Source organism: Equus asinus, chromosome 23, assembly GCF_041296235.1.
Source record: "Equus asinus isolate D_3611 breed Donkey chromosome 23, EquAss-T2T_v2, whole genome shotgun sequence".
Lineage (NCBI taxonomy): Eukaryota > Metazoa > Chordata > Mammalia > Perissodactyla > Equidae > Equus > Equus asinus.
In genome coordinates, this window is record NC_091812.1 from 29082223 (window position 1) to 29106085 (window position 23863).

General features: G+C 37.7%; 1 long non-coding RNA gene across 1 annotated transcript in view; it reads right to left on the reverse strand.

Moving 5' to 3' along the window:
• The window catches only part of LOC123276670 (uncharacterized), a 44294-nt gene that overhangs the window by 12758 nt on the left and 7673 nt on the right, over positions 1 to 23863 (reverse strand). The window contains exons 2-3 of the long non-coding RNA XR_011497402.1: positions 3128 to 3322; positions 1798 to 1879 (exon numbers count right to left, since the gene is read on the reverse strand). This is a non-coding gene — a long non-coding RNA (uncharacterized lncRNA). The remainder of the gene's footprint in view (positions 1 to 1797; positions 1880 to 3127; positions 3323 to 23863) is intronic.

The window sequence follows — 23863 nt, forward strand, 5'->3', positions numbered from 1 at the left end:
TTTGATTTATACAGCAGGCCCCTCTGATCCACAGAGGATATGTTCCAAGACCCCTAGTGGATGCCTAAAAGCTCGCATAGTACTGAGCCCTATATATACAGTCACATGCTGCATATTGACGTTTTGATCGAAGATGGACCGCACATACGAGGGTGGTCCCATAGGATTAGCACCCTATAGCCTAGGTGTGTAGTAGGCTATACCATCTAGGTATGTGTAAGTTCACTCTATGATATTCACACAACAAAATCACCTAATGATGCATTTCTCAGAACATATTCCCTTTGTTAAGTGACATGGACTGTACTATGATTTTTTCCCTATGCAAGTGTGAGGACTGGAATTGGCCACCCCAAGATACGTCTCTTTGGCATGAGGATTATTTGAGGCTGATTGCTTTTGATAAACTGGGACAGGGAAGGAGGCTCTGAGGAGTGGAACTTGCTTGCCCTTTGTTAGGAGACATTTACATTGTAAAGGAACTCTCCATCTGTAAAGATATCTCCCTCTGTACCAGGAAGAAGCGAAGATGACCTTGTCTCTAGAAACTCTTAATCAATGGGGACGGCAAGGACTTAAATCTGCATTTTATTGTGCTTGTCTGGTAACCTCCTGTAACTGACTTCCCTCCCCCTCCCAACGTTGGCATTTCTTTAAGGATTAAGCATCTTTCCTGATTGCTGCACTCACCTGTGACCACCCAGCTCAAGACAATAGACCTGCCTCCTGCTACGCCCACTGAGATAGCAGACCCACTACCTGCTGTATCCATCAAGCACTGACTGTGCTGACAGGGCAATCTTGTGACTACTGTGGGAGGGACATTTCAATCATATGTGAAATACCCTGTTTGGGGGTATATAACCACTCCATGCACCCCACTTCTTTGGTGCCCTTTCTTCCTTTGAGAAGAAAGGCCCCGGGCCATGGTCCTCATAAAGCTTTGTTTAATTTTCTCTTGCTATTCTGTCTCATGTGAATTTAATTCATTCTCTGGCCAGACAAACCCACTTTGGATAGAGGAAATGTCTTCTTCCCCTACAGTTTGGCGACTTGGACGGAATAAAATTTCACTGGCTGGACACTGCTTGCTCCTGGACTGCTGTGGCTGAGAGATCCCGGACCCCTGATGAGAGCCGGCAAGAGGTAAGAGTTCTTACCATGTCAGTCTCCCAGATCTCTGCCGGCAGAGTCCAATGGAAGCAAGAGTGGTGAGTTTTTTTGCTCACGTGAATTTAATTCGTTCTCTGGCCAGATGAACCCACATTGGATAGAGGAAAAGTCTTCCTCTCCTACACAAGCGTACCTTGTTTTATTGCACCTCACAGATATTGCTTTTTTTACAAGACCCTCCATCTGCAAAAAGGTTACAATCTGCTGGTGGCTCAGAGAATGGTTCAAATTTTTTAGCAATAAAGTATATTTTAATTAAGGTACATATGTTGTTTTTGTAGACATAATGCTATTGCACACTTAATAACCTACAGTATTGTGTAAATATAACTTTTATATGCCCTGGAAAACCAAAAAACCAGTGGCGTAGCAGTTAAGTTTGCGCACTGAACTTTGGCAGCCTGGGGTTTCCCGGTTTGGATCCTGCGAGTGGACCTACACACTACTTATCAAGCTATGCTGTTGCAGGCATCCCACATATAAAATAGAGGGAGATGGGCACAGATGTTAGCTCAGGGCCAATCTTCCTCAGCAAAAATGGGAGGATTGGTGGTGGATGTTAGCTCAGGGCTAATCTTCCTCAAAAAAAGAAAGAGAGAAAACCAAAAAATTTGTGTGACTCACCTTATTGCAATATGCACTTTATTGCAGTGGTTTGGCCCAAAACTTCAAGAAGTATCTCCAAGGTATGCCTGTACATACATACCTATGGCAAAGTTTAATTTATAAATTAGGCACAGTAAGAGATTAACAACAGTAACTAATAGTAAAATAGAACAATTAGAACAACATACTGAAATAAAGTTACTGTAGATATTAGCACCCTCAGCATACGACTTTTTCTTATTAAATTGAGAACTTTCACATTTTCACTTAAAGGAAGTGCTTCATGGTTTCTCTTTGGCATATCTGAGGCGCCAGCATCACTACTCTTGTTCTTTGGGGCCATTATTAAGTAAATAAAGGTACTTGAACACGAGCATTGCGATACCTCAATGGTCAATCTGATAACGCAGATAGCTACTAAGTGACTAACAGGTGTTTAGTGAATATGGCATGAGTACACTGGATGAAGGGATGATTCATGTCCCTAGCAGGATGGAGTGGGACAGCACAATCTTTCATTGCAATGGCACATGATTTAAGATTTATGAATTGTGTATTTCTGGAATTTTCCAGTTAATATTCTAATATTTTACCTTTAATATTTTGGACTGCAGTTGTTGGCGGAAAGTGAAATGGTGGGTGAGGGAAGACTACTGTATGGGTGAATGCGTTTCCTTGTTTGTTGAAAAGAAACAGGAACATATTTTAACCTATCGACCTATGGGCAGCTCTAAATAAACAGCAGTACAATAGATCTCGTTAAACCTGTTCATGCTAGATAAATGACAACCTGGGAAAGTTTATATCTGATTAAGTTAGATTGTTTAATTTCTCTAGAATACCGTTATTATTGAGTTGAGAGCTCATGAGTGGAAATTCTTAGGAAGGTAAAAGAATATACAGTCATCCCTTGGTATCTCTGAAGGATTGGCTCCAGGATCCCTCATGGATACCAAAATCTGCAGATTTTCAAGTCTCTCATAAAAATGGTGTAGTGTTTGCATATAACCTACTCACATGCTCCCATATACTTTAAATCATCTCTACACTACTTATAACACCTAATACAATGTAAGTGCTATGTAAATAGTTGTTACACTGTATTGTTTAGGGAATAACGACAAGATAATACAGTACAGACGCAACCATTGCAGTCCTTTCAATTCGTGGTTGGTTGAATCCAGGGATGTGGAACCTGCAGATTCAGAAGGATGACTGTATTTGCATAAACGGTTTTAAAGGTGTGTTAAAACATCACAAGTTCCTTTTTTATACTGAGCATTAAATACTAAGATTCGCGTATATGTTGGATTAGTTTCATTGCACTAAGCAATTAATCATGGCTTACCCTGTCCATATTCTTCATAGCTTTTAATACCTTTAGTCACACAGGGTGGATGAGCTTGCATTTCATCAGGAGCAATTCCAGTCAGGGGAGCATCAGGGACAATGACTACCTGTGTGATGGCTCTGATGACAATCCTTTTTCGGTAATCTTCAGCACCTTGAGAGTTTCACTGAATTTCCTGGAGTTGCCAAGATTCTGTAAGCAGATGAATTTTTCATTATGTGTAAAGAAAACCAAATGCTTAAGTTTGGAACTTCTTCAGAAACAGCCAGTCTGATTTTAATTTTATTTTGAATATTTGCATTAAATTTAAAAAGTGGATCTTGAAATCCTTATATGTTCAAATCCTTACGTTAGGCCCCTAGGAGGTTGAGGTGGGTAAGGTAATAACTTAGGTCTTTCCCTTTAAGCACTCACATTAGTATTTTTTAAATATATTTTTTTCTTTTTTAATTTATCTTGTTAATTTTTTGTTCTTGGGTTTTCCCCCACTTTTATCACATTATTTTTTATTTACATTTACACACAGAGTTACAAGAGTGCATTGTTTAGAACCATTAAATAAGATAGTATAAATTACATCATAAGGAGAGGAAATTTTAAGCTAACGTAACCTTATTTGGTTCAATCCATAGGTTTTACAAACTACGTAGTCACTGGGATACAATAAAATGAAACAGTGTTTCCTTCCCACATTTTCACAATGAGTCAGTCATGTCACATATCCTTTCTCCTAGTCTTCCGCCTGCAGGTCAGGGCAAGGGTGCCCTGTCTTTCTCATTTTAGAGACTGCTTTATCTGTGGAGCAGCTCCCTAGTTTGATGACTGACTCAGAGATGGCCAAGAGGATAAGGGGTTAGACAGCCTAAAATGTATACTAGTTACTTCCTGATTTGAATTATTCCAATTGTTGGTTTTCTGAGAATATATGAGTAGGAAAATATTTTTCTGGAATCTACTCAACCAAATAATGTGAGAGTCATGATCCTGTTAACATCAGAGTGGATTTTCTAACACTTCCCTACATTAAACCAAAATTACACCACCAGATTTTCGCTTTAATGTAACTAAACTCGGAGACAGTGTTCTTGAGATGGAACCTATTTGTTCCAATTCATCAGTGTATTTTTAATACTCTGATTAAATTGCTGGATTTTTCTTCTTTTTGTTATAGAGAAATATCTCATTTTTCTTTCTTTCTTCTTCTTCTTCTTCTTCTTTTTTTTTTTTTTTGCAGGGGAAGATTCACCCTAGGCTATCTATTGCCAATCTTCCTCCTTTTTCTTTCTTCCTTTTTCCTTCTTCCTTTTTCCCCTCCAAATCCCCAGTACATAGTTTCATATAGTTCTAAGTTCTTCCGGTTTTTCTACATGAGCTGCCACCACAGCATGGCTCCTGGCAGATGAGTGGTGTGGTTCCACGCCCAGGAGCTGAACCTGGGCCACCGTAGTGGAGCGTGCTGAATTTTAACCACCAGGCCATCAGGGCTGGCTCACTGGATTTTTATTATGCCAATATACATCAAAAATATTTTTACAGGGGCTGGCCCAGTGGTGCAGTGGTTAAGTTCACACGTTTCCATTCTTTGAAGCCCAGGGTTTGCCAGTTCAGATCTCCGGTGCAGACACGGCACCGCTTGACAAAAGGCATGCTGTGGTAGGTGTCCCATGTATAAAGTAGAGGAAGATGGGCAGGGATGTTAGCTCAGGGCCAGTCTTCCTCAGCAAAAAAGAGGAGGATTGGCAGTAGTTAGCTTAGGGCTAATCTTCCTCAAAAAAAAAAAAAATTTTACATGTATTAAAGATTCAGTGTCCTCAATGTTCCTCCATTATCCTTGATTTTCTCAATACCTATTTACGTCAAGTGGAGTTATGCATTCAGAAAAAAATTGCTAAACTCTGATAAGATCTCATAAAATTCCAGGTAGTGTAGATATACAATAATTAAGTTCAAATAAACAATCGCCTTTGGCAGAATGATTCTTTGGGCTTTTCTTTTCAATTGTTGAAACAACACGAGTATATGATTCATAAACATACTAAATAGAAATTTAGTGAGAAGAAGATTGAGCTCCGTGGGCTATGACTTGGTTTAATTGGCATAGCACCCAGGATCTTAGCAGAGTAAAAGATGGCATATTCAAACGGTAATTGATGAGATTTTAATAGAGAAAATTTTTTTTAAAAAAGTATAAAGTAAGATTTTAGGAAAACAATGAGGGATGGTGCTGTACCCTGGGATTAGCAGCAACAAGGAGCTGTTTCTACCACTAGACTGGAGGGACCAGGGAGAGAACAGTCATGAGAACCCAGAGAAAGCAGCTACATGGAGAAGACCATCCAACAAGAACAAGTCCTGCTAGTATCTTCCTTTGGCCAAACTCAACAGGAGTCTAGAGGGAAAGGGAACCAATGAGGCAGCCCCTAGGTGTTCATTTCCCAGAGCGTAGAGCAGAGCGAAAATGGTGGAGAGTTAATCTGGGAAAGGGGGCAAAAGAGATATATCTAGCCCAATTAGTGCATAACTTTTAAAAATAAATTTAAATGGCATACGTGCTTTCTGGTTGACTAAGCTGGACCCCATCTGTACCTCCTGTCATCAGAGATTTCCTCTCTCCTTTCCCATAGCCTCACACATCCCATGTTATTTGCATCTACTGATATATATATGTTTGCTTTTGTTTTGTCCCTGGGGAAGGAGAAACACATTTTGGCAGTTGGCAGGAGGCTCTTAAGAAATAAAACAAGTCAGAGAAGGTTGTGATAATGCTTATCTCCTACACAGTTTGTCGGATTCATTTTGAGACACCGTGAAGAGGTCAATAAGGTAGACTAACAAACCACAGGAATACTAAGTGTTTTTAGAGCCAAGGTGACAAAATGAAGAGCTGAGATAGGTTTTCCTCCCCATCTTTGCATGGAATCCGGGGATGTTCTGGTAATCCCAAGATTGGAAGCTTTGGAAGCATCTGGAAACAATACTATCGGGATTACTATTGAACTCAGGGCAAGGAGTGGCAATGGTGGGGCTTCTCCACTTGGCTTCATAGGCAGTAGAATTGAATCACAAGTGAGAGCTTGTGGAAAGGAAGACTGGGGCAAACCTGGAGGCGCGCTGGTAATATTTAACAGCCAGTTCTCCAAGGATGAGAAAAAGCCCTAGCTTGTAATATTTGCCACCATAGCCAATTTCAAGCTACCAACATAAATTCACTGAACATGGATTTGGGAAGAGATGTGTACAGTTGGCTCTTGTGAGCTTGTGGGAACCCACTCCAGCACAGCATTGGTCACAGACCCCATATCCTCACTGTACCTGAAAACTGACTGGAGAGACACCTTAGGTGACCTTACACTTTCGTGGTCATTACTTTCTACCAAGGAGGTGGAGGGACTGCTGCCGTGATGATTTAGGAATAAAAGGAACGTACTTCGTGGTCTCAGGTTGATGAAATCTGAGATATCTGGGCAGCATGAATAATATGTCATAAATATAAAAAGTTCTGAAGACATGACGAAGACCTTTTTGTATGAGATAAATGTAAATACAAGTGGCATGGAGCTGTGCAGTGTCTAACACAAGGTCGTGTGGGTCCTATTCATGCGTTTCCTGTGCTGCTGTGCAACTGCCAATCTTCCTCCTAGTTTGACATGGGTCGTTTCCCTTTTGAGCCTGTTTTAGTGACTCTCTCTTCTCGATTTAACATAATTGCTTCCTTGGCTTTTCCCAGGGTTCCATATGACTGCCCATACCTGGTATGACTCAGCAGTGCCTTCTGAATTTGCACGGGTGAAAGAACATGAACTGCTCAAGCATCACCTTCTATTTCCTTGCCCTGCCATTCTGAGCTTCAAATCACCTCTTGTCTGCTTTCATACTTCCTCAAATTATCTCCAGATTCTGTCACACCCTCTGATTCTGCCCCCTGGCAGGTTCTTGGAAATAGGCAGTCTGCCTCATGGTGGGTAAATTATGACACATCCCACCAAAAAATTAGATTGCTGCCAAATACTGAAATAGGATCATCTGTTTAAAAAGTTCAATGTTGGCAAAGTGTGTCTTCTGCCATATTCTCCACCACCTTCGGTGTCATTTTACCCTTCCTTGTCTCTTTCATGTTCTGTAACCTAGCAAGCAACTTTATTTAGCAAGGGTGTGTCTCTTTAAACCTAAACTGACCTAAGCCAATAGGAAGACGAAGGAAATCAACTTCTAGTGGCTTTCTGCTGGTAGCATATTGGAGGTTGGAAGATATTTTAGGGTAGAATTACCTCCCTTGTTCTCTAGAAATCTTTTCATAAATTAAATCAGCACCTCTCTGCTTAAGAAACCAGGCTTGTAGTAAAACATGATTTGGGCTTCATGTTCGACCTTCTCCCTTTTCTGCTCTGAAGGATTTGAAAAGTTCATTCATTCTTTTAGTCAATAAATACTTATTCACTGTGGATACTTTGGGAAAAAAACATGGACCTGATATGGATTCTTTACTCAAGGACCTATTAGGAGAGATAAAGCAGGTACACAAATAACAATGGTAGAAGTAGAAGGTAGAAAGTGATAAGGACCAGGAGAAAAGTAAGAGGAGGAAGAAGACACGCTCTCAGCTGAGAGAATAATGAGGATGGGGTGTGTGGATACGGCCTGTTGGGGGTGGGGCAGGCAGTGGGGCATTCCAGGTTGAAAGGAAATGTTGGGTCACTTAAAAGAACAGCAAACGAGTTATTTCAACCAGAATATAGTGTTCATTATGGCACATAAGGGGAACTAAAATTAGAATGGATCTAAGCAGTGGCAGGTCTTGAATACCTGATTAAGGTGTGAACTCATTAAAGACATTTGATCAGAAACCTGAATGGTCCAGATTTATTAATCTGAACATTTAATCTGGTGGCAATACATAATACGTATGAAAGGTGGTGGAAGGTTATATTAGATATGGGAAAACCTTTTGAGAGGCTATTGCAAATATAACAAGGCAAAAAGTATTAGGATTCCAAACTCTGTAAGCCCAGGGAGGATAGAGAAAGGGATCAGATAATAAAAGTAGCTAACATTTATTGAGCATTTACTATAAACTAGGCAATGTGCAGAGTTTTGCATGGATGATCTCATTTTAACTTCACAACAAGCTTATGAGGTAATGTGGAAGGAACAAACTTTGCCTTGTGTTTAAAGTCAGCATGCAAACAAAAGCCGACTTTAATGAGCAGCCTGAGCAAGCAGCTGCTGAAAGAACTTTCTCTCCTGTAAGAGGTTTCAGATCCATTGAAAGATCAAAAAAAAGAAAAGAAAGAAAGAACTCTTCAGTTTATTTACAAGCTCAGTGATAATAAAAGGCAAAAATCTGTGAACTAACATCATTTCACACCCTAGACAGTTACGATTTCAGTACTCTTTTTTTCTTAAACTATGATTTCTAAATTTTGAAGTTAACACAAAATGATGGTCTTTTTGGTAAAATGACTTTATAGTCGGAGAGTCTTTACCATCTTTACGTGAATGTCAGGAAAGCCAGAGAAAGAGCCTGTAAGTTATGATAAAGAACAGGACGTGTTCTAATTTTCTCTGGGGCATGTGTGCCTCAGCCCAAGCAGTCAGATAACAAGGTTCTTTGTTCACTGGATCATCATAATTTATATCTTTCTTTATATGTAATCTTGTCAATAAAATCAATTTATAGCAAAAAATCTGAGTAAAGTATATGTTTAGTTTCATGTGTCTGATTTCTGTCTACATAAGTCTCCTTGCCAAGTCTAATTGTGACTTATAATTCCCTCTTAATAAAGACTAATTTATTCTCAAAGAATATACGCACACACCCATCTGTAAGCAATTTATCATTCCCATTTTATAGGTTTAAAAAAATCTGAGCTTAGTAGGTAAAATAACTTACTCAAGCTTGTGGAGTAAGAAGATTTAGGATTTTAAGATTGTTATTTATTTATTTTTTAGTTTGTTTATGGCTTGATTGACAGGTATACGGACTTCTATTCACTCCTATATCTTCAGTCCCTCACATTCTGACTGGTTCCATTGATACTGGTTGCCTAGATGAAAAGGCAGGTAGGATGTCTTCCAAGTAGCTATTCTCGGTCTCTTTGGTTTTCTGGAGACAATCAGGGATATTGAGGGATGAGGAAGAAAAGAAAGATTTTGCAGGTCAGAGAAAATGAGGAGGATGGTAGATACATGAGTAAGAATAGGTTTAAATAAGATAATATTAGAATATATGCTAATTTGTGTTTTCACAAAATATTTCCACCATCTATTAACAGTGTCCAATTATGCAAGAATTATGTAATTTTTGTTCCATCTTTCATCATGAGCTAATGCACTGCAAGCACAGAGCTATTCAGTTTTAAGAATTTTGTTTAATCCACTTTTTCTTGCAAATGTTCATTGGAGGTTGGCTGAGTTGGGAGATTAATATTCTATCTATATTCTGTTTCTGGGCTCTGAATACCAACTTAGCTTGGGTCTCTGGGAAGAAAGTTGTCCCTTTATTTATATTACAAGGTGAGACTCTGCTGTTTTAATTAATAGATTTAAAAGTTAACTAACACAGAGTATGAAAAAGGCATTTGTGAAACTAACATCAAAATAATTATTCATACAGAACATAATGTAAGATTTATTTAGATGTTAATTTCAGCACTAAAAAATGTTGAAGATAATTCTACCACCAGTTGAAATGTTTTTGAAATATTTTCCCTTCTATGGCTATGAATAATGCTTCCAAATGGATTCATCTATTATAGATAATCTATAATTTTCTTATATATCTTAAAGAATCACGTGCAAAAATGTCAATTTCCATTATTAAAAATAGTACTAAGTGATTTTACATTTATTGCCATGTTTGACAGAATGAAAATATTGATTTTTGTGTATATTTACACAAAGTATTCATAATTTGAAAACACATTGTAATATCACATTTATCATTCTGCTCCTTTTTCTAAAATTAGAACTGCATCTCTATATTTTATTCTTAAAAGTTTGAAAGTTGAATTACTGTTACTGTGACATTTTTCTTTAAGTGTATAATAAGAAAGACATTTGTTATACTAATTTGTGAGTTACAGATCCACAGTAAATCTTTTCTTTAGGTAAAGAACATATAAAATTATAACCCCAAGTAAAGATAAAAATTGTAAAAACAATAGAGTTATGATAAAGAAACGACTAAAGTACAATCAACTTTAACATTGCATTATATAGTAGAATACCAGTTTATTGAGACGTTATACTAATTAGGTTTGGAAACATAAAAGCATATAAAATCAGATTTAACCTAATAGACTATACTGTGTTTCATAATTAGTCCTTTATAGAAGCAAAGAAGTTCTGCCATTTGTGTGATTGTTCAGTATATTTTCCCATCTATAGACAACAGTTCCTCAAACTTGGCTATGAATTTTATTTTTAGGACTGTGATATAAACCCTTTGTGAGTGCAGATATGACCATAGAATTTAAAATAAACTGAACTAAGCAAAGAGTTTTCGATAGTAACCAATCAAATAAGGGTTCTTCTCACTCCTCCATTAGCTACTTTAGATTTTCCCCACCCTTGGTTAACATTGTGCCTGGTCTAAGTTGATCACTTTGTGGAATGGCCCATTTCCTCAGCCTTGAAGGGCCTGTGCTCTTGGTACCTTGTCCTCATTCTACCGCAATTGTTGCATTTACCCTTTCACTGTTATCACGGTGTAGAAACATCAGATGCAACCAAATGAATCACCCAAGACCCAGACACACTTGTTTCTGCCTCCATTCTATAAAAGCAAGCCTTAATAAAAAGTTATTAAAAAGAAATAAAACAATAAAAGTGAGCTGTGGTAAATTTTTCAGAGCCCACTTTGATAAAGTATGAGTCACAGCTTCAGGTCCCAGTGGAACCCTTATTATGGCCTACCTGGAAATCTGAATGTCTAATGGAGCAAAGGCTGAAGTTGTGGAGACAAGAAGCACGCATTCTAGAAATGGTTCACTTGAAATGAAGGGTCAAGACCAGAGCAGACACCAGGCATATCTTCCTGTATTCTCTCAGATTCCTCTTCCACTCCATGCACACCTGCCCCCAGCGTGCTCTCACTTCCATGAGCCAGCATCAGTATGCTTGTCAATGGCTACTGCGTTAGTTTGCTAGGGTTGCCAAAACAAAATACCACAGACTCGGTGCCTTAAACAATAGAAATTTATTTTCTCACAGTTCTGGAGGCTGGAAGCCCAAAATTAAGGTGTCAGGAGGTTCGGTTTCCAACTCAGAGTTATGATCTATACTGTCCGCAGAAATCCATGGCTGGGTTGAGCAAAAATTATCCTCAGCTGGATACCACTTGATTACCCTTGATTGGTCTTCTTCCCTTACCATCCCCATTTCCCCACTCTCCTACTGTATTTTTCTTGGGGTCATATCCTAATAAATCATTTATACACAAATTCTCATCCCAAAATTTGTCTTTATTTGTCTTTGTGATACTGCTGTGGGTTCAATTGTGTCTCCCAAAAAGATACGCTGAAATCCTAACGTTTAAATAAGACTTTATTTGGAAATAGGGTCCTTCATAGATGTACTGAAGTTAAGACAAGCTTAACTGTATTAGAGTGAGCCCTAAATCCGATATGACTGGTGTCCTTCGAAAAAGAGGAGAGCTTAGAAGCAAGGACAGAGACACACAAGCAGAATGTCATGTGAGGATAGATGCAGAGATTAGAGTGATGTATCTCTAAGTCAAGGAACATCAATGATTGCCAGCAAACCACCAGAAGCCAGGAGAGAGGCATGGAACAGATTCTCCCTTGGAGTGCCCAGAAAGAACCAACTCTGTCAACTCTCTGATTTTGAACTTCTAGACTCTAGGAGTGTGAGACAACAAATTTCTATTGTTTTATGCCACCAACCTAGTGATATTTTGTTATAGCAGCCCTAGGAAACTAATGCAGAAGGCACTGTGTGAAAGTTAAAAGTCCTCCAGGGAAGTATTTAAAGAGATTTCACAATTTCTGCAGCTAGAAGACAGACTGAACTGCAGATTGGATACTGCACTTTATTGTAAATGCAGCAGAACTATAATGAAGGCTGAATTCACAGCCTTGGTTAGCCGTTTAGGCTAAAATCAGAACCCTGATAGGGAAGGAGTGGGGCGTGACTGGATGAGGACATATGGGTGGATGTGCTCAAGAACACGGGATACCCAGATTCCTCTGAAGCCCTGGGCCTGCAGGCATGGCCTACTTTGTTTTGCTCGAGAATATAGTCTTCTCTTGTCTGAAGACCATGCCAAAACCTCCACAGAGATGGATGCCTTGGAAGATAATATTTGTTCTCTTCACAGTCTGACCCTACTTCCTCTCCTGTCTTCTCGTTATGTAACTGGGGTCAAGTCTCAGCATGGACCAACTAGGGAAGTACTTCCATGCTAGAGGCAAAAAGGTATCATTCAAAAGGAACTTCAAGACGTGATTAGTTGTAGCAAGAGAAACTGTGGGAAGAACATGCCAGGAAGTAGATCTTGATAGTGTTGGAGTGGGGCGGGCAGTGGGGGTGGTGGAAGATAAACTCCATAAAGGAGAACTGGCCAACAAGGGAGCATTCTCTCACTACTGAAAACTCCCTTGCAAGAGTACCTGGACATAATCTTAATATACTGCTGGGATGGTTACTGGAAGCTTGTGGGCAACAAAAGGCTCATATCAAATTAAGCAGAAATGATAGAACTGCCTTGGCAGAATTTTGAGGAAGGGATCAAAAGGGTCAGAGAAGTAAGCATGCTAGAATGGTTCTGTTGTATAACACTTGAGAGCCTACCCACCGACTACCTTCTTTGGAAGGGCCGAAGATCACTTTCATCGCTAAGCTTATAAGGAATGTGCTAGTGATGGAGGTACTGGCACGTTTGGGAAGCTCAGTGGTGACCAGACCAGGGTTGATGATAGGCAATATTGTTATAATATTATTCTCTCTGTTGTCAGTCGGAAGGGCAACACTCCAGAATAACAGGGGTCAAGTGACAATACTCGACCATTAGGGATCTATGGTGATGGTTAATACACCAACGTGTTTCTAAAGAAAAAACAGACAGACAACCGACAGGAGCATGACTTGATTTACCTAATAAACAATGATTAAAATTGCATGAGCAGAAGCCTGGTATTATTAGTGCCTGCGGAATATCCATCTCTCACCCAGCTTAAAAACCTGAGCTAGTTCTCAGACTTACAGAAGGATGTCACAAGCATATAGTGTAGAGATTTCTGTAATATAATTTGACATATTTTGCATATAGTTCATTTATAATCTGAAATTGCAATCAGCAAGCCCACTGTGCACGTTCTAGTCTCTTTGTATTGGCTAACTGTGATTCTCATCTCTGAAACACCCTTTTGTATCTTCACCCCATGTGAGTGCTACTCTGTTTTAAGGCTTCAATAAAGCCTCACCCAATGACCTCCATCTCTTGGGAGCCACCCCTTCCTCTAAACAGCTATCCTGTTCATTTAACATTTACTGTATTCAGTCTTAATGGTTGTTGAAATTTTTTTGTATAAAGAAAAATCCATTTTTCCAACTTGATACTTAGATCCTTGCAAATAGGGTTAATCTTATAACCCAGAACTTATTACAATGCTGTATACGTAACAAATTCTTAATCGAATTTTGCATTTAGCATTTTAATTTCTTGCATCCTTTGAACTAGAAATGGACTTGTTTATTCCTATATAAAATGCAAATATTATCACACCCATACATTTGTCTTAGATTCTTAATTGGCAGAATTACTTGAAATCCTTGAGATAGGTAAGAGTACTAAATATGGAATGATTAATTTGGGGCTACCTGTAGATTAAACTCAGAATTCTTTTAAGCTGGAATTGTAAGTTTCCAACAACAGATGAGTCAAAGGAAAATTAATAGGCAGTGTAGAACAGATGCACAGTCTTCAATTTAGGTCCTTTTGTAACTCTGTCATCTATTACCTCATAATGACCAAAAAGCTACAGTTGCTATCACAGGATCCTTCCATAAATTATCATGCCAAAATGGGAAATGTGCCTAGCTGTTTCCTAATGGCTGAAAATCATTATCATGTCTCGGCCCAGAGAGTCTTGAAGAAGAAGATGTTGGGATTACCTTATCTGATATAAAAATTCATTACACAACTTTAGAAATTAAGATATTGTGGTACTGGTTAAGGGAAAGACCAAAAGATAGATGGAATAGAAGAGAAAGAATAGAAAGGCATCTATCTGTCTATATACACACAGGCACACACATACACACGCATGCACACATATGTATACAGCTTACAAAATCTCCTTTATATAAGGTAAATCTCACAAGAAAAAACTTTCAAAAGAAAGAATCAAAGTGAATATGGTGTTAGCCAAAATATAGTGTTTTTGTGTGTGTTTTTTCTCAAGGTAGTGACATTCCAGCATGTACTACAAAATTAAAAGATCATTTACAGTATGATATCATCCCTTCAAAGATATACTTATCCTCAGCTTCTTGGTTAAAATCAGACATTTTTCCACTTGACAAGGCCTCTTACTTCTTGTTTTCTTTAGCATTTGCTGATTACTCTGAGGGCTTCAGAAATAGCCCTCACTTAACTGTTTTGTTGTGCTGAAATAGAATACTTGGTCAAACTAAGAAACCCACATTTCTAAATTTTCAGTTCAAATAATGATGCTTTTTGTTTTTATCTCTCTCCCTTTTTTTTTTCAGATTGGCACTGAGCTAACATCTGTTGCCAATCTCCTGTTTCGTTTTTTTTCATTCTTCTCCCCAGAGCCCCCCAGTACATAGTTGCATATTTTAGTGTGGGTCCTTCTGGTTGCACTATGTGGGGTGCCGCCTCAGCGTGACTTGATAAACGGTGTGTAGGTCTGAACTCAGCATCCAAACTGGCAAAACCCTGGGCCCCTGAAGCGGAGCGTGCAAGCTTAACCACTCAGCCACAGGGCCGGCCCCTTTATCTCTTTTTTAATCCTAAAGATATTAGAGCAAGCACTCAAAAAGGACAGCGTTTCTAGGTTAACATCTGTCTGCTTCGGAGTCTCAAATTTCGGAAGTATAATTATTTCTGTAGCAACCACCGAGGAAGGACCTTGACAGCACACAGACTCTGAAGAAAAACAAGCTGCGACAGGCTCCAAGCTCAGCCTTGGGACTTTGTATCTCCTAGAGTTTCCAGTATTAAACTCTACAGCGGCAAAAGCCCTCGCATCCTTCTCTCCACCTTGGTTCCTAGGATTAGCAGTATTTCTGAGTCTACAGCAGAATTGGCAATTTTTTCTAACATGCTGCTTCTTTTCCTTCAGTGTTTTTCATCAAATGGCTTATAACACTCCCCTCATTCCTGTTTTATGACATGCAGTTTTCTGACAGTAAAATGCTACACATTATGCTTGTTCTGAATGGCAGCTCGTAAACACAATTAGGATAAATGCAATAATAAATAATTCACTTGTTTTCTTTCAGCTTCTTAGGATCTCTTCCAATCTATTTTCCTGAAGGGCCAAACTCTTAGGGAAATAGTATCATATGTCTTTTAAAACATAGAAAGAAGTCCAGAGAACGTCAAAGAAATGCAAAAAATGAATCCATTTCCCCAAATAACTTCACTATGAAAAAAAGGCAAATGGTAAAATAACCATTTCCAAAAGAAAACTTAAACTTGTCTTATTTTACAACTCACTTTTATCTTGGAAAATTATTTCCTTAATATGGTCTAATTAGGGACTAGTTTTGTCCTTATTTTTAATCTGGTCTTCAGTTCATTTGTTGTAAGGAAATAAAATGAATATTTATTGAGAAATGTCTGTGTATCAGATATTGTGCTAAATTTTCTACACATATTTTCTCATATAATCCACTAACAACTGTATGGAATACTAATTGCTATGTGTATTTTACAAATGGGAAATCAAGGCACAGAGAGATGAAGAAACGTGTTAAAATTTACATCGCTAGTAAGTATCAAACCAGATTTGTTCTCCAGCAATTAGAGTCCAGAACCTCTGCTGTTAGCTCTTACGTGATCTTGCTTCTCGTCATCTTATCATCCTTAAACTATACATCATCATTCTTTTCCACATAATTTTGAGGGGTACAAAAAAGTAAGTGACACCGTCTCTGTTTTATAGATGAGGGAGCTGACATAAAGTCTCTTGCCCAAGAACTTCTGGAATAAATGGTAACAACAGAAAAAAATTGTGTGTGTATTAAACATACACTTTCACTCCTCTGGTATGATTAACTTTTTGATTAATTTTGAAGCTCACTTAACCCTAAACTATATTAGAATTAAAATAAAAGTAGCATTCTATAAAAAAGAAGCCTGCACTTGGATTGCTCATGGCATGGTTTTTCAGATCAGGGTCTTTAGAGAATAATTGCTCCAAGTTTAAGTTCAAGTTCTCCTGCTTTGACTGTGAGACCTTCAACAAGTGATTTAACCAACGTGAGGCCTCGTGTACGGTATGGATGATAACGGTATTCAGTCCACAGGCTGCTATGAGAATTATCTCCAGTATTATATGTTACAAACTTTTTGCATAATGCTCTACAGTGTGTATGTGAGCAATAAATGTTATCTTCTACCTTTATTACTTAAGATAGGCTGAAGGAAAGTTGGAAGATAGAAAAAATATGACAGCTGATTTTGGATGGAAAAGAGGATTTCTCTGTGGAAAATGTTCAGGTTCGCCGCATAAGACATACGGAAAATCACAGAGTGAGAAATAAATAAGCAGGATCGGAAGCAGTTTAATTAATTCTAGCCTTAAATCTTCATCTAATGCTCTTGCTTTATTCTGTAACCTGTACATTTACTCCGTAATAACTGATTCTGTAATATTGGATTATGACCTTTACTTTTGTGAAAGGTTCTTTCTGCTTTCTTACTATTTCTAGCTTTTATGTAACATTTTAAACTATAGATAGCTTAGATAAAAAATAGTTTAGTAAAGAAAACTTCAGAACTCAACATTTCATTACATTGGAGTTCAGGTAAAGATAGTTACTGGAATGTATGAGTTTTTGTGAATGTCCAATTTAGTACACAAAATAGTAAAGGAATATTAGCAGCCTTTCTACTTAAAACTCTATCAGTAATACACAAAATTGACATAGTGCCAATAAAAATTAGCTCTCCTGATGAGAATTTGTTATTCACATTGTACACCCTACAGTGAACTAAGAGATTTATTTCTTAATAACACGTTCAGGACCCTGGCCAACAACTGACTTGATGTTTGCATTTTGTGCATGTTTTTCTTTGGTCCTTCTTAAGGCCCCACCCTGATGAGCCAGTTGTAGCAAGCCCAGTATTCGTATTCAGAATGCATTCTGCCTCTTGCTCACGAAAGCAGCTTACTGTGCTCATGACACTTGAAATACCATCCACAATTCAGATACTTTCAAAAGGTAATTCCAGGCTGATACTCCCTGTGTTTCCGCATATGTCCTGCTATATGCTCAGAGAAGACTCATCTTCACATCAATCATGTGTCATATGACATAGCACAGGAGATTTCCTGGAAGCTTTCTTAGCTGCATTTCGCCTCTGCTTGAAATTATGCCGAAATATAAGCCAGTGACCACACTGTTAAGGAAAAAAAATCTGCCAGTGACCCATCAGAAATTTCCAAATCTTCTTTGAAAGTGATGAACTCATAGTAGATTGGTTGGGTTTTTTTTCTTTCCCAAAATTATTTCCTTAAAAAGAAATACAGGATTTCCTAAAGTTTGGTTCTTAAAAATCATTCTTCTATTAAGCCCAGAATCTGTAGAAATTGTAAGTTAGTTTCCTTTTGCAGTCATCATCTTGATGATTTTTTTAAAAAATCTACAATCTGGGGCCAGCCCCATGGCCGAGTGGTTAAGTTCACGCCCTCCACTTCGGCGGCCCAGGGTTTTGCCGGTTTGAACCCTGGGTGTGGACATGGCACTGCTCATGAGGCCATGCTGAGGTGGCATCTCACATGCCACAACTAGAAGGACCCACAACTAAAAATACACAACTATGTACGGGGGGGGCTTTGGGGAGAAAAAGGAAAAATAAAATCTTAAAAAAAATATCTACAATCAGTAGTTTGAGGATGATGAAAATCGAATAATTTATTTTTTGCTCTTCAATAATTAGCAGGATCTTGAAGATGGAATTTTTTAATACTTCCCCTAAATTGTATCACTCATGTCATTGACGTGAGCAAAGTATTTTACATCACAAAATTTTCTAAATTTTTAGAAAGATGAATAAAACATGAATTCTCAGCCGGCTGGGTGGTGTAGCTGTTAAGTTCGCTCGTTTCGATTCTTGGCTGCCCGGGGTTCGCCAGTTCGAATCCTGGGTGCGGACATGGCACCGCTTGGCAAGCCATGCTGTGGTAGGCATCCCACGTATAAAGTAGAGGAAGATACGCATGGATGTTAGCTCAGGGTCAGTCTTCCTCAGCAAAAAGAGGAGGATTGGCAGTAGTTAGCTCAGGGCTAATCTTCCTCAAAAAAAAAAAAATCTCAGCAATAGTATCATCAATTATTTAAATACCTCTCAGATACACAGTGGCAGAGTGTTTAGAAGTTCATTTAGTTGGATTACTCTCCTATACATGTGAGATCAGAGTAAACCAGGATATCTATATATTTGATTTAGTTCATGCTTTGGCATTTTTCTGGTTGGTTTATTTCAAGGACGGAATAATGGCATTTTGTATTACATTTGCTGTAATCAATAGAAGTTATTCTTGGAAATTTTGTAGGGGTTATAACTTATTTGAAACCAAAAATACAAAGAAAGTTATCTGGAGAGTCAGCTTACTTATGTATTTTTCTGAAGAACTCTCAGAAAATTGGAACATAAGCATTTATTCATAGTCAATGATTTCAGTGAATAGAAGCAAAGAAATAAAGAAGATTTCGACATAGGAACTGAAGGGTAAAAGGTAATCCAAGGACGAAAGAATTTCAGATACTAAGTCAAAGACAATTATGAAAAACTGTAGAGTTCAAGAACAATCAACGCAGAGAAAAGATCTTGAATGGACAAAAAGTAGGCACGCATGAGGCCTTTGCATCTCATTCTGTCATTATGAAGACAACGAGTAAATCAAACTGTCTCATTGTTTCATCACCTAGCTTTGTTTCAACTGTCAGGTATGAAAAATTACTGAGAGGGACAAAAGTTTCAAAAAGAAAGAAAACTTTGAAAAGTATGAATATATCATGAGTGCTAACTCCAGAAGAGCTGGTTTTTCAAGATTCATATGGGAAATTGAATAATGATGTAGTAGTTAGAAACGAGTCCTTTTGAGGTTCCCATACCCTCCCACAAAGAGGGAAAAAAGTGGATGCCTGTGGTTCTATCTACTCTGAGGTTAGGAATATAGACACAGGAGTTTACTGGGTGACTTTTCAGTATTAAAAGGTGTATGTAGATAGCTTCATAGTCACTAAAGTCCTCACATTCCAGTCTCAGCTTTGGATTTTATTATCAATCTATAATTTTGCTTTCTATAATGTTTTGTCAATCTATAGTTTAGAATTTTAGATAATTTTATGTCTCTAAATGTCTAAGCTAAGGTGGGAACCAAGGTCTGCGCTCAAAGAAGGTAAAAGATCTGGATTCTAGTCGTGACTCCCTTATTCACTAATCACTGACTTTTGCTAAATCTCAGCTTCATTGAGTTTCAGTTTTGAAACATGTACAATGATAATATCACCTGCCCTACCTTTCCCACAGTACAATTGTGAGGATGGAATAAATGTATGTGAGAAAGTCTTGAAAGCACTAAAGTGTTAAATCAATTGAAAGTTTCATCCTTGACAGATGTAGCAGATGAGATTTCATTTCTATCTCTTTGATTTAAAAGACTTTATAGTTACACGTTTGAGAAGAAAATGTTATGCACTTTTTAATGTCCCTGCCTTTGGGGTAGTTTTGTCCCAGCTCAAGAATCAGGCAGTCAGAAGATAAAGTTCCAGGTGGTCAATGATATACTTCGTTGGCACAGTGACATAATTCTTGGCACAAAGACAACTTCGTCATGTATACTCAAAAGTAAGCCTAAATTTATATATATTCCATTCAACCAAGTAGTTTGGAGCACTCCTTGTTTGATATATCTTATAAGTATAGCGAATTAATAATAGATAACTTTCTAGTTTTAGTAAGCACAGTTGTAATGTTGTATTTTCTAAATAAAATGGCCTTAAATTAAATAAACCACCAGGAGTCAGCTGGTCAACTATAAATAAACACCATCACATCATTAGACCTATCTTCCTGAATCAATATTTGCCTTATTCTTCTCGGAAAAGTCTACACAATGTTGTTCAGTGAAGGGCCAATGAAGCTGCTATGCAGGCATCAGAGTAAAATGAACATAATGTGGTAACTGTGGTTTCCTGTAATCCAGTTCAAGTAGCAGAGGCCACCATTGCAATGTGTTTTGCAAATGAAATGCTGTCAAATATTCTTGGTCAAAAATAGTGAGAAAATATAAGTTACTGCCATCGAAGCACCTTGACATCGTGTAAATCTTACACACACACACGCCATTTCTCTGTAATACATCAGAACAGAACCGATTCAGTTTTATAACTTAAATAATCAAAACTTGTTAATTATGTAAAACTACAGCAGAGTGGATCACTCAGTGTAAGAAACTTAGAGAATGAGAGCTACTTATTCTCTGCAAGTTACCAGGGACAGGCACGGGGCTGCTGACATCCCACTCTAGCCTCCTTGGTTTCCATTTGCACTTTTGAGGAAAGTTCGTGTGCCTCAGGGATCTCAATATGTGCCTGAGCATACACTAGAGGGTTGGATCTGTTGAGTTTCAGTCTTAAACCACAAGGAGTCAGCTGGTCAGCCATAAACACAATCACCTCGTTACCTTGCCACCTGCTCACTGAGGCACAACGCCCTGTAAAGTTTTATGTTTCAGAGTTTCAGAGTCATGGGTACATAAAGACTGTTGATTGATAGTAGACATACTTTATATCAGCAGAAATTATTAGAAATATATGGAGTTTTAAAAACAAAATCAAATGCACACTTCAGTTTTAAGGACATTTGTTCCAGCTAGAGCATTAAAGAAACAAAGAGTGGTAATTCAGGTTTGCCATGATGGACTGAATTCCCTCCTTACTCATTCGATGTCTAATAGCTCTGCACTGGTTCCACATAAAGTATTTATTTACTCAGGCACTGATCCAAGTCAGGAAGGTTTTAACAGCGCTTCTTTTATCTTTGATTCTCTTAGTTGGCTTCACCCTTCGTATGCTCCTCTCCAGCCTCCCCACCTCCCAGTCCCATCTTTTAAAATTATGCCCAAATAATATTTATTTTTCCTTACAATGAAATCATTTTAAATACCATTCTGGTCACTCCAAATTTTGTCAGTTAATGACATGTCAACAATAGGTTATTAAATAAGAAAGCCATTTTTCATTGTTACCATATCATTAATTAACAGTGAAGGATTTCATCTTATGATGAAGAAAGGGATTAAAAAAGAATGTTAGAATGCAGAAACTGAAACTAGAATTGATTTCACAGATACAAATTTTTCCACATCTGTTGCTCAATCACAGGACCTGTGTTGTATTATGTGACAGTCAGTATCGGCTCACCTTTTTCCATCCAAGCACTGCTAGTAGATTTCCTTTGGGCTACTGTAAGAGAATATTATCTGCTTCCCAATCACGGAGGATAAACCAGATTGTCCTGTCTGATTACTTATTATTAAAAAGTTCCTTGGACCAATGAGCTCATTCTAATATAGAGATACCTCATAATTCATTATTCATTTAACAAAAATTTATTAGTGCCTACTATGTGTCGGGCGCTGTACTAGGAAATGGAACTAATAAGGAATAAATCAAAGAATTTGATTTGTTTGGGGAGATGGATATCAAACACACAATTACATAGATAACCATACAAATAACTATATATTTACGCCAAATTCATTCAAAAGAAGTTCAGTGCAATCCTCCTCTTAAGTCATAATTATAGTTTTCTAATGTTTTTCTTCTAATTCTGAATGGGTATATGTGTATAACAGCTCAAACATCTACTGTGCATTAAGCTCACTTCTAGGTGGTGGGTAGATATGTCATTTGTAGTCCCAAACAAACTGACTTGCTTTCAATATTGTCACTTAATTCACTTTTCCTTTAGGATAAAAACATGTCTGAAGTTCTGTGAGCCTCATCTGATTTTTATCAACAGAAAAATAAAGATGGTAATAATTTATAACAGGATTTTTTTAAGGTTTAAATTAAAGAGGCATTAAAAACACAGTGGATTCTCTAGAGGAGTTTCTAAGACTATGGAAACATTAAGTACTAATATAAACAAGGCTATGATTGATTGCTCAAAGGACTGCATTAGATAGTCAAGGAGTATATACTGTAGGTTGCAGCTGGACTTTGAAGAACGCAAAGATTTATGAAAAGAAAAGGGGAGTGTCTTTACTGGGAACCGGATGAGCAAATGTGCTAGAGTAGGAACCAAGGTTACTTGGGAAACGGTAGAAAAACTGGTCTTTTTAGGCTGAGGATACATGTGAAGCTGAGGACGTAGGATGGGAGATGAAGAGGCAAGTCATCAGGGCCTTAGTGCTTAACTGTGGGAGAAAAAGGGAAAAAGTAAAATAAAATAAAACAAAAATAATATTTAACCATTTCATTATCTTCCCATTTTTAGGTCTCTTTAGACATTAAAGCAAGACGTGAAATGCATATTTTTACTTTATAAAAATGTGTTCTGTGTTTTCCTCAGAAATGATATTAAGGGAAAGAGTTTCTCCCTGAACATGCAAGATAAAATTTCTTTGAAGGATAAATCCAGAACCAGGACAAGAACAGGCTCTTAATGAACATGGAAATTGCTTAAACTGGTCATTTAGAAATAGGAATGATTTTATTATTTCACTATACATATTTTTATATGTATGCTCAGCACTGATGGAATATGTATGATATATATACACATATACTTCAGGCATCAAAAAAGCAACATGGGGGTCCAGCCTGGTGGCATAGTGGTTACGTTTGTGTGCTCCGCTATGGTGGCCCAGGGTTTGCAGGTTCAGATCCACGGTGCAGACCTATCACCACTTGTCAAGCCAAGCTGTGGCAGTGTCCCACATAAAATAGAGAAAGATTGGCACAGATCTTAGCTCAGTGATAATCTTCCTCAAGCAGAAAGAGAAAGATTGGCAACAGATGTTAGCTCAGGGTCAACCTTCCTCACACACACACACACACAAAAAGCAACATGAAAAGATCAACCATCAGGAGAATAAGAAGATTTTAAAATGAGAGATGTTGCTTAATCTTCTTAGCAATTTATAAAAAGAAAAAAAGCAAAGTGCTAATCTTCATAAAAAGATTATTTTCTTTTTTTATGAAAATATCTTCTTTATTTCTTGAAACAAAATAAAAGTTTTTGATTTTGTTTTTATTTTAAAGAAAACCTAAATTTAATACTGCACACCAAGCTTCCAAAGCTTTGGACAATTGCTTTCTATTCTCCAGGAGCTAAATCCAACCTTCTTCTGGAGTGATCAATGACGAATATATTATTTAGAGTTATAACTATAAAACAATTTGAATTAGTCCCTTTGGCAAATACACCATTGGCTTAAGTGTGGATTCTAAAAACTCATCTGAACATAAATTTCAGATTCCATAAGAAAAGTAATGCTTTTCCTAAGT